The following is a 13,471-nucleotide window of genomic DNA, read 5'->3' on the forward strand; positions in this document are numbered from 1 at the left end:
TATTAACCAGTCCCTTCGGATCCCTTCTTCACTAACTATAATAATTTATTAAATGAATTATGGAATCATTCTAACAGGAACTCTGTCGGTCTGCTCCAGTCTCCTGAATCGTTCTCCAAACACCAGCCACTTTTCTTTCTAGTCTGTTCTTGTTTGCAAAATCCTAGCAGAGGTGTATGGCAGAAGGTACAAGGGCTAACTCATACGTACTCTAATGAAGTATTTACAGATAATTTCAGCTGTCAAACACTTGTAGCCGATGACACAGTGCAGAGAGCAGGAGCTCTGAGCCTCTCTGGTCGTCGCGTTTAACTCAAACGGATTTCATTTCAGCTCAAAGTCACTTGGAGAGCAGGAAAGTGCAGTGGGCTTTTAACACTCACTTTATTCTAAGACTTTTTTATGCTCTTTAATGGAAAAAGCGTGAGAAATTCACACTTACTTCATGTTAGTTAGGCTGGACGAGTCTGGGAAGCTGAACCAAATCTCTAATTCAATTTATTTCTTAATTCAGTGGAAATTTGTTTATTGGATCTTCATGGAATGATTGAATTGTCCAAATAAAATATTTATAATATACATAAATGTTCTAGTATTAAGACGTAATGTAATTCATACCTTAATTAGTAAAATGGCATTAAATGATGGATTATAACGGAATTCGCTCAAATATATAATCAAACACCAGTGTATGAATAGAAATGCAGAATAATAGTATTTTATAGTAAAGCTTATATGTAAGGTTGATATATAAATATAAGGTTTCATACTGAATAAAATAATCAAAACGATTTTAGTAATAATAATAATAATAATAGTGTGAACAATAAATGATCTATTATATTATATTATATTATATTATATTATATTATATTATATTATATTATATTATATTATATTATATTATATTATATTATAGTCGTTAATACACTCTACGGTTCGGGGTGGACCGATTAGTGAGTCGAAAGTGTTTGGATTGTGAGAGTCGTGACCTCTGAATGGAGGTAATTTGTTGAGGTTGGGGGTCCTGCACCGCCGCCTCTCCTATTAGAGTTTCATTAAAAACAGAAATGGACCCTAACTAGTGCGCAAACACATTATTTGGGAAACGATCATTTTAGACGGTTATTATGTCCCATAATTAAGACAAGACAGGATCAGACACGACACATGAATAAACCCAGCTTTAATTCTAAATATTTCAGCTATGGGCCTTGTGTGACTTTAATTATTACATTAAGACAGAAAAATACATAAAGAAGAAATTTTGAAGCATTCTTTAATAAGACATTAACGTGCATATATGAAACAAATAAACATCATGGCGAATTCGTTGTGTGTACAGTCGGGTATTAAGAAAGGATAAAAAGCGGTGATATACATACAGAATTGGATTAAAGATTGACTTATTATTTTTGTTAGATATTAATCAGGTCTTCTGTGTCCACCTATAAAGCGCTTTATTTCTGTGTGAAGGCTGTGAGCTGAAGTGCCGCCGCTGTCGTTAATCGCTTTCGGCGTTAATTAACACTGAGAAAAAGCACGACTCTGGAACACCTCCATTCCCCCTGTTAACCCTGAGAAAATACCCACATTTTAACTCCCCTTCTTCTCTATTTGTTCACTAGAAAATAATGAAATGCTCTCATTAGTATTTTTTCAATAAAATACGTCTTTTTGTTATTCTTGTTTTTCTTCCTCCCTCGTATTATTATTATTATTATTATTATTATTATTATTATTATTATTATTATTAGAGCTGTTTTCCCTTTTTTTCCAAACAACTATTTAATCATTTAATTCGTTTCCCTTGTTTTGTATGAACTTGCCTTTAGTTTACCAATTAATTGTTACACGGCTAAACTGATTTTCGTTTGCTTAGAATCAGAAACATATATGTGTGTATATATTTGTCAAATATTTTTTGCCAGGCCAAAAATAATTTTCCATGCTTCAGAGATTCAAAGTTTTCAGGAGGTTGCCTATATTTGTAATCGATACACAAAGGTTATGAAGAAAATAATAAAAAAGAGAATTGGGTGGATCAAATCAAAATGAGCAGCTAAAATGTCATTCAAAACTTTTCCCTGTATGTGTACACACACACACACACACACACACACACACACACACACACACACACACACACACACACACACACAGGAAAAAGTGGTTGACTCACACAATCACACACACGCACACAGTGAGTCAACCACTAGGTTGTGCTATTTCCCGACAATCCTCTTGTCCTTACCTTGATTCTTTCGCGTATTTTTAAACAGTTGTGATATTTGACATATGATAACGTCATTATGTGATTGTATAAATATCCATAGCTTAAATGTTATACAATGGAACAGTTAATGGCACGTTATGAATCATTATAGTTTGCTCTGAATGAGCGCATCTTGCTTGGTGTGTTTTCTTATAGGCCATTACGCAAGTCGACACTGCAGTAAGCTTCAAACTGGGACTCAGATTATGTACTTAATACTTCAGATTGTTTACTGGGAAGGTATAATATTGCATGCTGCAGTTTATTTTTATTTTTTTAAGTCGTTTGACATTTTTAAGTATGATTATTGGCCTTAAATACGCATGACGTGAACCGATTGCTCATTCCCAGTTGTTTTGAGACAGATGTGACGAGACCACCGTCATGTTCTTCTACAAGCCCCTGCCCTGTGGTGCATTATAATACACCCTTACACACTTTCCAGGCTCAATATAGTAATCATATGGTCAACCCCCATATTACATCTCACAAGGAAAATAAGTTGCATTTATCTTTACATGATCTTGAGGAACTGAGTCTTTCGTCGTGCATAAGAGATTTGAGATTCCATTGATCATGTGATCAAAAAACATGACATTACAGGTGATGTGGCAGAAGGCAGCAGGTGATGTGGCGTGTTCTGAAGTTTTGAATAAAATTCCCATTTAAACGTTTTTCTTCTTCTTCTTCAAATTATATTAATATTATTTCTATTGTTATAATTATAATAATATTATTGTTATTGTAGATGTGGTTACTACAATCGCACTCAGTTGCTTGTTTTTTTTTTTATAACATTACATTCTTAAATAAGAGCCATTCAAAGATTCCTCGAGGGCCCTATGGTTTTCGAAAGAGTTGTGGATTCCTCTTTTTTTGACAGAGCTCTATTTGGAATGCGTTTCTGGATTTTTTTTTTTTTTTTTGGGTAGAGCTCTTCCCCAGAGGTTTCTGCAGAGGGGCATGATTTAATCTAAGTATGTACTTTTCTGTTTCAATATATTGAATTTCACTAACCCCTAAACTGACACAAAGAGCATCTAACAATAATGAATTACAAACGAGATTCATTACACGACAACTAAAAATTTAGATCTTTTGCCACACAGCGATCTGTCTTTATACTCCTCTAACACACACACAGCAAACTTAGCACCATTTTATAATAATCACTCATTATTAATATTTAAGTCCTGCTTTATGTCATAATGCGGATCAGAGTAACTGATACCTTTGCTATAAACCATGGAGAGTCAAAATATACAGATAATAAAAAATCTTTGGTGTTGAAATCAAGAATAAATAATATTCTTTTTTTTTTCTTTTTTTTTAATCGGTCTATTTTAATGCTTAATACAGGAGTTTCCTCAGTTCAACTATACCAGACACAAGTAAAGAAAGGAATGTCAGCACTCTTAGGGTTTGTCAACTCAGAAATCCTTTATGATTTGTAATTAAATACTGGTTTGTTCCATACAGAAATTATGCACTCAAATATTGTATTTTATTGAAATCTTCACGAAGATTTGTATACAATCATATGTATGTATGTATGTATGTATGTATGTATGTATGTATGTATGTATGTATGTATATATGACGCATTAAAAAAAAAAAAAAAAAAAAAACAAGCGTCAAAAAACGCGACGAAAACGGAAAACCAGATGTGGCCGAGCATATCAGTGTCTTCCAGCTGTTTTATTCTGCTTGGGCCCATTTCAATAGTCACATAATTCAGTTGTTGGTATTTAGACAGAGCTATATTTTAACCAACACATAATCATTGTATAATTGTTGTGTAATTAAACAACAACAAATTATTACTAATACTACTAATATTACTACTAATAATAATAATATTACTACTAACGATAATAATAATAATAATAATAATAATAATAATATTAATAAAAATAATAATAATAATAATAATAATAATAATAAGGAATATCACATACTTGTACTTTGTCCTCCTACATTTATTTGCTACCCTTTAATTAATGTGTAAAACACTTGAAAACTCGATCACTGTAAGGTGTCCAGAGTGCAAAATAAAATCATATTTTATTATTGTTATATGAATCCTGCGTAAATCAGTGGGGGAAAAAAAACACCCTTATCATAGTACGAATCTCAGGGAAAATTGTATATCTGTTTTCGTTCTTAACATAAATAATTGTCTTTTGTATGCTCTTTCTCTGATAGTGATCCATTAGTATTACTTTATTATTGTTTGTTAAAATATTAAACTTTAAAATAACAAAATAGGACATGGACAAAATGCCATAATGGCATTAATGCATAGGTTGGCAGTCGCAACTGATTATAAAACATAGCCTGGGGTTTCCAAAATATTACTACAAACGAAACAGTCTAGAAATGTCTATAAGAATGTCGTTTATGCGATAAGGAAATGTATATAATGCATTAATTAATTAATTGTGATCAGTAATTACTACTTCCAGAAAAATCTATTATTATTATTATTATTATTATTATTATTATTATTATTATTATTATTATTATTATTATTATTATTATTATTATTATTATTATTATTATTGTCGTTGTTGTTGTTGTTGTTGTTGTTGTAGTTGTTGTTGTAGGAGCAATATAATAAATTATTTTAATCCTTCAGGTTATTGGTGGTTATCCGGTTCTAATGCATATGCATGCTTATTAACACTTTAACTGGAATGAACAAAAAAATTCTTTTTTTGACGGAACAATCTACGGGCATTGGCAGCATGCCTAAGCTCGAATGGTGTCTCCTATTCAGGGTTTATTCTCACGTTTCACATACTGAACAGAGCACATTTACGCTGCTAATTTACACACACGCCAGTAAATCTGGGGCATTAATAGGATTTTGTCGTTAATGAGGTGTTTGTGAGTTTGCTCTAAAAACTGCCGGATCTCCAGGAACATCTCGTTAGCTGTTATTCGGAACCTAAAAAGATAAGCAAGACATTTTTTTCTCATGCAAATAAATCACTCGTGTAGATCCAGTCTCGGGCACACACTCACAGCGTCGCTCATTCGTGCAAATCCTCCACCAGGAACACTGAGAGATACCTGAAGAGCTGAAGAGCAGTGAGCAGAGTCTGATCCTGCCATTCACAGTGTCAGCACAAATACCTTCACTACCACTCTGTGCTGTTTAATACTTTGAAGTCTACATAGAGTGGACGTATTTTCATCGCCTTATAACACCCTGTGATTATCGGATAGCCAATAGTGTGGGATGGATGCTGGAGAATCAGACGCATCACAGTCCGCGTGTTTCACCTCTCAGCACGCGCACAGTTGTGTAGCTCTGTGAAATGCGCATCTGGAGTCACTTTTTGAAGAAGGTAAGGTTGCTTTGCATGAGTCTGGTGGACTTTTTTCTTCTTTGCATAATGATCAGAGGAGCATTAATGTCATGCTTTGAGCTGTAAACGCATTGGGTGGGAAGCTATAGGAAATATATCACTGATTATTAGTGATCGAGTTCTTTAGATTTTTCTTTATGACACTGAAGCCACATGTATTGTACTTTCTTACTGAATGCCAAATTGTTATAGCATGACAAAGAAATGTGCACGCAATATTTCTTTCTCCATATGCACACTGGATTTGTGTTTGTTATTATTATCACGGTAGTCTTGAGGAAAGAAATGACGGGTATTATGGTTTTGTATTAACTGTGATGTGAACACAAGGTGACAGAGCGCAACACGTGCAGTCATTCATCCTCGGATTGAAGTCACATTAACAGCAGATTGCATAAAATCAATTACTCCTTAACCTGCAGGGGAAAAGTATTACTAGACCCTGATTAGCGAGGTCCTGGGTTATATGTTAGCTTTTTCTATGCAGCTTCGTGTTTGCATTCAATAACCAGAAACATCTCAAATAGTGAAAGTGTCCCGGGTCTAGATTTTTTTGTGTGAACACGAAAGAGGGGGAAAAAAGAGCAAATAACACGATCACGCTTTAACTCTGTGGAGCTTTATTGGCAGGAACGCATGGATGGGATTAATAAACTCTACCGCCCCACCTCCCTCCTTCTTTACCCCCCTCTCTCTCTCTCCTCTCTCTCTCTCTCTCTCTCTCTCTCTCTCTCTCTCTTTCTCTGTCAGTCAGCGCGCCGCTGGCACGGGAGAGATTGAAAGTGACACACTACACACTCACACACGGCCGACCTCGATCTTTCACGTCGAAGAAGAGCCTTCTGTTGTGATCGACAGCCGCAGGTCCTTGTCTTCTTTCTTTCCTTCCGCGCTCCCGCACACTACAAGGACTCGGACTCGGGTTTTGCGCTGCGCTCGGCGGCGGAGAAAAAAAAAGCGCACTTCCTTTACGCGGAACTTGGGTCGCTTTGCTGGACGGATCTTCGTCTCTGTCTGTCTGTCTGTCTGTCTTACTATCTCTCTCTCTCTCTCTCTCTCTCTCTCTCTCTCTCTCTCTCTCTCTCTCTCTCTCTCTCTCTCTCTCTCATCCCTAACGCCTCCCCGCTTTAGACTCTGGCTTCCAGTACCGCGTTCACACACAGGCGAAGTGTCAAATCGCCACTGTAACTGAACCGATTTCCCCCCGCCGATAGTCTCAGTCCTGCCGATTCCAGCAACCCACGGAGCAGCAAGAAGCCCAGCCCTGGATTCACTACTTTTACTCAATGGACAGAGCCCTCTCAACGGCCAGCCCCGATACCAACACGCCGTGAGCAGTAAGTTCATCTCCATACTCCTCCGCTTTTCTCCATTTCACCCAGCCACGTGCCTTTCTCCCTCTTTCTCCCTCTTTCTCTATCTATCTCTTTCTCTGCTTTCAAACATCCACATTGCCCAAAGTGTTACATCCTACAATTTATTAGCATTTATCATGAAGTCCATACACAATCTGGTGTATTTCCACAGCTATTGATCGCATGCTCACTGTAGTCATACTGTGCAACATGTTTACCCAAAAACGATGAGCATAAGAACAGATTTAGTATAACAGCAGCCTGTAGGCAACTTTATAGCACCTTTGGACTCGAGACAGCTGCTGGTGTTAATCTTCTAATATTAGTGAACATTAACACATAACACGGATACTAAGAATTCCTGTTATATAATCCTTCAGCATCTGTTAACCTAAAATATTAAATCGAGTCTAAACTTGTAATGTAAAAGCTGACGTCTGGTTCAAGTCATACTTTTTTATTTCCCAGTCTTGTTCTATCACTCAAACGAATGAGGGATTATGACAGAACAAAACACCACAAATAAATATCTAAATATTAATAATAGATTAAAATAGTTATATAATATAATAATGTTATATCACTTTTTCAATATATTAATAATATTTAGATGCATGTATACATATATATCAATCTAAACATTACTAATATATTTATAAGTTGGAATCTGCAACATTTCAGGTCAGGTTATTTTCTAAAGAATAGGAAAAAAGAAAGCAAATGTAGACTGTATGATAAATACTTTTATAAAAAAAAAAGTTTATATATATATATATATATATATATATATATATATATATATATATATATATATATATATATATATAAACGTTTTACAAGTAATTATAAAGCTATATAAATACTACTACTTGTACTACTACTACTAATAATAATAATAAAGTAATAATAATAATATTAATAATAATTTTTATTTTTTATTTTTTATGAAGAGGTTTTGAGCAGTCTTTCAACAGCACTACTTTTATTTTATATAATAGTACTAATGTTAATAATAATAATAATAATAATAATAATAATAATAATAATAAATAATTAATTAATTAATAATGAAGTTTTAAGTCTTTCAGTAGCACTATTTTACTTTTAGTACTAATACTACTACTACTATGATTTAAAACAATAATAATAATAATAATAATAATAAAAATAATAATAATAATAAAAATAACCATCATCATCATCATTCTTACTGTTTGAAAATACCCACTTTGTAAATATACAACAACTACTACTAGTTGTAGTAGTTCTAATTATAATAATAATAAAATTATAATCATCATCAACCTCCTCATATATTCTTACTATATAAAAATAGCCTCTTTGTAAATACACCACTACAGCCACTACTATTACTACTACTACTACTACTAATAATAATAATAATAATAACAATAATAGTAATAATAATGATAATAATAACAATAATAATAATCATAACCATGTACGTTTATTGTCATCTGATATTTCGTCTGTTTCGTAAACAGCAGAGGTTTAATTTAGTTTGAAGCTGATTTGAATTAACACTTGGAAAACTGTGTAACAGACTGGTGTATGAGTTTGTGGGGTCCTAAAGTCTTTTTCTAGTTCTCATTAGAAAGCAGATGAGCTGCAGGTTGTAACAGCTGCACACATCTAACATCTGCACACATCTAACTAACTATAATAAGTTCAACTCGACAGCAAGTCGCGCTTTAGAGACGCCGGGTGGTGTGTGTTAGTTTTCCACTTTTTTCACAATATTAACTTTAAGAATCTAAAAATTGTAAAGGTTCTGTTTATATTTTCACCGTCCGTGTGACCACTAGAAACATATACATCAGAAATGGAAGATGGTTAGATGTTCGCTTTTCTTGTTTCCACTGACCTTCTGCCCCGTAGACAATAACCGCACCGCGCACAGCCAAACTCCTTACCATCCAAACTAACCTCTGTGTGTGTGTGTGTGTGTGTGTGTGTGTGTGTGTGTGTGTGTGTGTGTGTGTGTGAATATTTTACTCATACGTGTATTAGTCAAACAGACGTTTGAAAAGGGATAAATGAATTTTATACGGCTTTGTATTTTCTCCAATATTTTAATTAATTGGCTTTTTTTTCACTTGCACATTTTGATCCGCTTCATTTGCACTATAAAACTGTAGAACACAATAATCACCATTTCATTTTATTTCTGTTTTTCTTTTTTTACACTGAATCATCGTTTATTGTCAAGTTTGGCGTGTTTTCTTCACATTCCAAAACTTATTATAGGCACAGTTTGTAATGGATTTTGGAAGCCAGTAGAGTGTTTTAAACCATAATATATTACTGAACTCAGTTTGTTTGTTTGTTTTTTTCACTCGGATAATTCCTTACAAGCACAAATTTAACACGTATAAAATAAATGGTCAGTTTTATGGTATGAAAATAAAATATTTTTTATTAATCATATTAACGGTCAATTCTTTAAGACTTAAAAAAAATACATTTAATAAATAAGCAGCAGTAACCGTACTTGACTATTTAATTTATAATAGATGAAAAAGACAAACATTTATAGCTTAAATCAGCACCATGATGATTTACTGACATCGTGCTATTTAACGCAAAACCATCCACAGGGACGCAAAACTCCATTTGAAAGATCACTTTCTTCTGAAGTCGGAAGACGAGATAAACGAAATAATCGAGAAGCAAAACAAAATACAAGGGAACTCTATGCAAACACGATCTCTCCCTCCAGAGTCGAAAAGGAATGGAACCGAAACGCAATAGACAAGTTTGACTCTTATTAGTGCCCCAAACTCTGGAGTAAACACGCAGATGAAGAAAGCAAAAGCATATGGGCAGTGTGCAGGATTTGGGATCGGATTGCATGTGAATTTCGCCTCTCCATTCAGCCCCTCGCTTTATGTATACAATCAGTGTTTATGGAATATGAATTATATGTTAGGAGGCACTTATGCTTTTCCCATGCTTGTGGAAGACAGGGATGTTTGGGATAGAGTTGCCCTGAAGCAGCTGTGGCGTTAAGGATTTTTAACCTTGTCCTTTTTGGAAGTGGCTCTGGTGCGCCCAAGATTCATTCGTATAACCCATGCCCCTCGATCTCTAACTTCCCTTTTTTCCTTTCCAACGTCTCAGGAGTTCGTGAACAGCTCGTGCACAGCTTCTTGTGTTATTTCAGACACTATATATGAAGTATGTCTTCTGAACTAATGCGTCAAAATAGTGCGTATTTTACGCAATATATTGTCATTTATTTAACACACCAGTGTTGATCATTTGCTATCTCTCTCTTTTTGTGTGTGTGTGTGTGTGTGTGTGTGTGTGTGTGAGTCACCTTAGATATCATTCTGGTTGTTAGAAAGAAAGAAAAATTCAATTAGAACAAGACACCTATGTAAAGTCTATTTGATATAGTGATATGTGTCCAGTAAGAAGGCGATTGTTACTCAGGTAGAGTCCTACTATTGCATATCGATTTGTATTTCAAGACGACCACTGTTAATTTTTCTGCAAAGCTATTCACTTATTGCACTTTTTTCTCACTTTTCACACCTGAACTAGAAAATCTCTTCTTTTTTTTTTCATTTAACCTTTTTTGCATGTTTCTTTCTGTAAAAAAAAAAATAAAAATAAAAAAGTTTTCATGCTTATTTTATAATAACATCATTCTGCTAACTCATGCTTCATTCTCAAACATCTTTCATCAGGTCTCATTAAGACAGACAAATAAATATAAAGTTTATTTTTTCCAGCCTTGAAGGTAAACCGGTGTTAAATATAAACAGGTTAATACTCATTTCAGTACTACCCTTAATCCCGGATTTTGCTGTGGTTGTTTGCTGGCCAGCTATTGTTTATATATCCTCAATATTCAGCCAGAGCCCCAGTATTAATGCAGCATTACTGCGTTCTGTGTTGTAGGGGAAAATATCTGAGTGTGAGTATTTACCAGCCCTGCTCCATGTACTTGTCTAGCTTGTCTACCATATGTGACAACTGTGAGACTTACTGCTGTGTGTGTCAGTGTGTGGTCCTTGGAAGTGTCAAAGCAGCTAGCCTGTTCTGTGGTTAGTGTATAGGTGTGTGGGTGTGTGGGTGTGTGGGTGTCACATATGTTTTTGCCTATATTTGCCTGTGTGTGTACACACGCTTGCAATTGATGGGGGAGCGTAATTAAGTCCTACCTCCAACACTTTGTCTTTTACTACCAAATGAGATGTGTTTCATTCCCTCCATTGCTCAGCCTGCCGATTCAGTTTCCTCACATCATCACACATTTACGGCAAGTTTTTCCTTCCGTTCTTTTCTAACCTGATTGTTTTAATTCTCATTCTCATAAAGACAGGAAGCAAATATTAGTAATTTTTTTTTTTAATATGCATGATCCCTATTTCTGACCCCTCTTGCAGTGTTATGCACACAAATATTGCTCTGTTTTCTATTAGTTTTTGTCTCCATATTGCCTGCCTTGTTTTGCATAAATCCTGTTCAATCATCTCCGCTGCTTACGTTGTGATCTGCTATTAAATGCATAGCTGATAAGTTGTTATCTTTCTTTCCCCTCCTTCCAAACACACACCTGTACAGAAATGACTCTGCAGGGGCCTTCATAGACCCTCTGACCCTCCAGTCAACCTTTATCAGCACTCCTACTGGGCCCATATTTTATTAACCCTGCAATAAATGACTATCACACAGCTATTCTCTGTCCAGTGAGGTTAAAACCTTTGCACATTGTCACCACGCAGATGCAGGCTAATAATCCAACACGAACAATCCTGCACAAACTTAATTTATTAGTCTATTTTAGGAACCAGAGCAAAGAAGGGTTTATCAAAACTCTCACATCACCTGTTCGGTTTTATAGTGTTAAGAAGTTGAGTTGGGAATTCAATGTCAGAAAGTCCGTTTCTCTCTCTCTCTTTCTCTCTCTCTCCCTCTCTATTTTTTTGGCAGAGGATTGAAAGAGAAACTGGATAAACTTGAATGGGAAGGAGGTGTAAAAAGAGAGTGAGTGGTGAAGTAAACCATCCTCTGTGGTATGGTTGCTGAAGTTCATGGAAATCATGGTCTCTTAAGACATGAGCTCTGTTCCATTTATTAAACATTCCAGACGCTTGTAGCTTGGATCGAGTCCCTGTTTATAATAAGTGGATATTTATACTGTAAATTAGTGTGATTTGATGTGTTTAAACAGGCGGCATTGATTTAATCTTTCACCTTTCGCACACCTGGTTTGATCTTGTTAAGGGGATCTTGAAAACTACTACATATGCATTCAATAATCAACATTATTGCAGTGATGCCTAATATATTGTGCTGATATCAGAAAGATATGTGCTTTTAGCATGGGCAATAAATGGACTGCATCAATGTATTGCATCGATAACAGCTGCAGTGTTCCCATATATTTTTTCCCACTGATGTGCAATTTAAATAAAAAATATTTCATACACAGAACAACACACACATTTGTAAATATTTTTTACTTACATCAAAACCATATGATTTTAATTTTCTACAGCCAGTTGAATTTGGCCTTACCCAATCTGATTTCTTTGCCATGGCTATGATTATAATATTTTAAAGAATTTTTATGATACCAAGATGAGAAAGCATTATGGCAAAGAACAGTAAAAAAAACCTTTCAACTGGAGTGAATTCTCTAGTATAATTTTGGATCCAACTTTATCTCCTTTGTCAAATATTTGTAGCTCAAGAAGAGGGGGTAGGAGGACAAGTAGAGCATGATAGAAGGAGACAGAGAAAGAGAAATAGGCACACAGATGGAAAGTGAGATGCAGACCATTTCTTGATTGTGATCAGTGGTAGCGTCATTAGACTCAGGCAGGTCAGGACCCGTGATGTTCTCCAACGTACAGAAAAATCAACGGGATCAGCATCTCAAATCAACTGTAAAGTAGATGAAAGACAAAGAGACACCAAGGAGGGCAATAGGCAGGGGGATCTGAGATGTCTTGGGTGATATGATGATAAGAAAGATGTGAAAATACAAGAAAAAATGAGATATATAAAATATTCAGTAGGGAACTTTTCATCAAAATAAATCTTCCATAAAACATCTGATGCATGATGTACTGATTCTTCTCACCCATTACGTCTTGTCATGCACAACATTGCTTTTTTGATTTTCCTCTGACAGATTTGCTAAAGCCTGTTAAAGATTCACAGCTTAGTTTTGTTAAGTGTTTATTACAGTTTATATGGTCTTTGTGTGATCTGTTGTCTAATATGTAGGAAGGCAAACAGTCACAGTCACACTGTTTATGTAGAACAGATCTATGACTTTTCTTAGAGTTAGTGAAAACTTTTCCTATAACACTAGGCCGGTTTTGTCTTGCTCATGTGAGTGACAGATTTTGGTACGATGAGTGGCTCTTTAAGAGGTTCCAAAAGAGCAAATTGCAGTTATTAAGAGAATGTCTTCTCACTGACTGGTG

The 13,471-nt window shown here is 35.0% G+C and overlaps 1 protein-coding gene across 7 annotated transcripts in view; it reads left to right on the forward strand.

Annotated features, from left to right (window-relative positions):
- satb2 (SATB homeobox 2) overlaps positions 1 to 13,471 on the forward strand; it is a 42,064-nt gene that overhangs the window by 1,530 nt on the left and 27,063 nt on the right. Inside the window, exons 1-2 of one of the 7 annotated variants that reach the window (XM_046845193.1) lie at positions 5,017 to 5,628; positions 6,400 to 6,986. The exons of 2 other annotated variants lie outside the window; for them this stretch is intronic. The gene's annotated coding sequence lies outside the window, so the exon portion shown is untranslated. Of the gene's footprint in view, positions 1 to 5,016; positions 5,629 to 6,376; positions 6,987 to 13,471 lie in introns of those variants that run through there. 4 more of the 7 variants (XM_046845186.1, XM_046845189.1, XM_046845192.1 and 1 more) reach the window with 4 other exon arrangements.

This window comes from Silurus meridionalis, chromosome 3, assembly GCF_014805685.1.
Source record: "Silurus meridionalis isolate SWU-2019-XX chromosome 3, ASM1480568v1, whole genome shotgun sequence".
In the NCBI taxonomy this organism is placed as follows: domain Eukaryota; kingdom Metazoa; phylum Chordata; class Actinopteri; order Siluriformes; family Siluridae; genus Silurus; species Silurus meridionalis.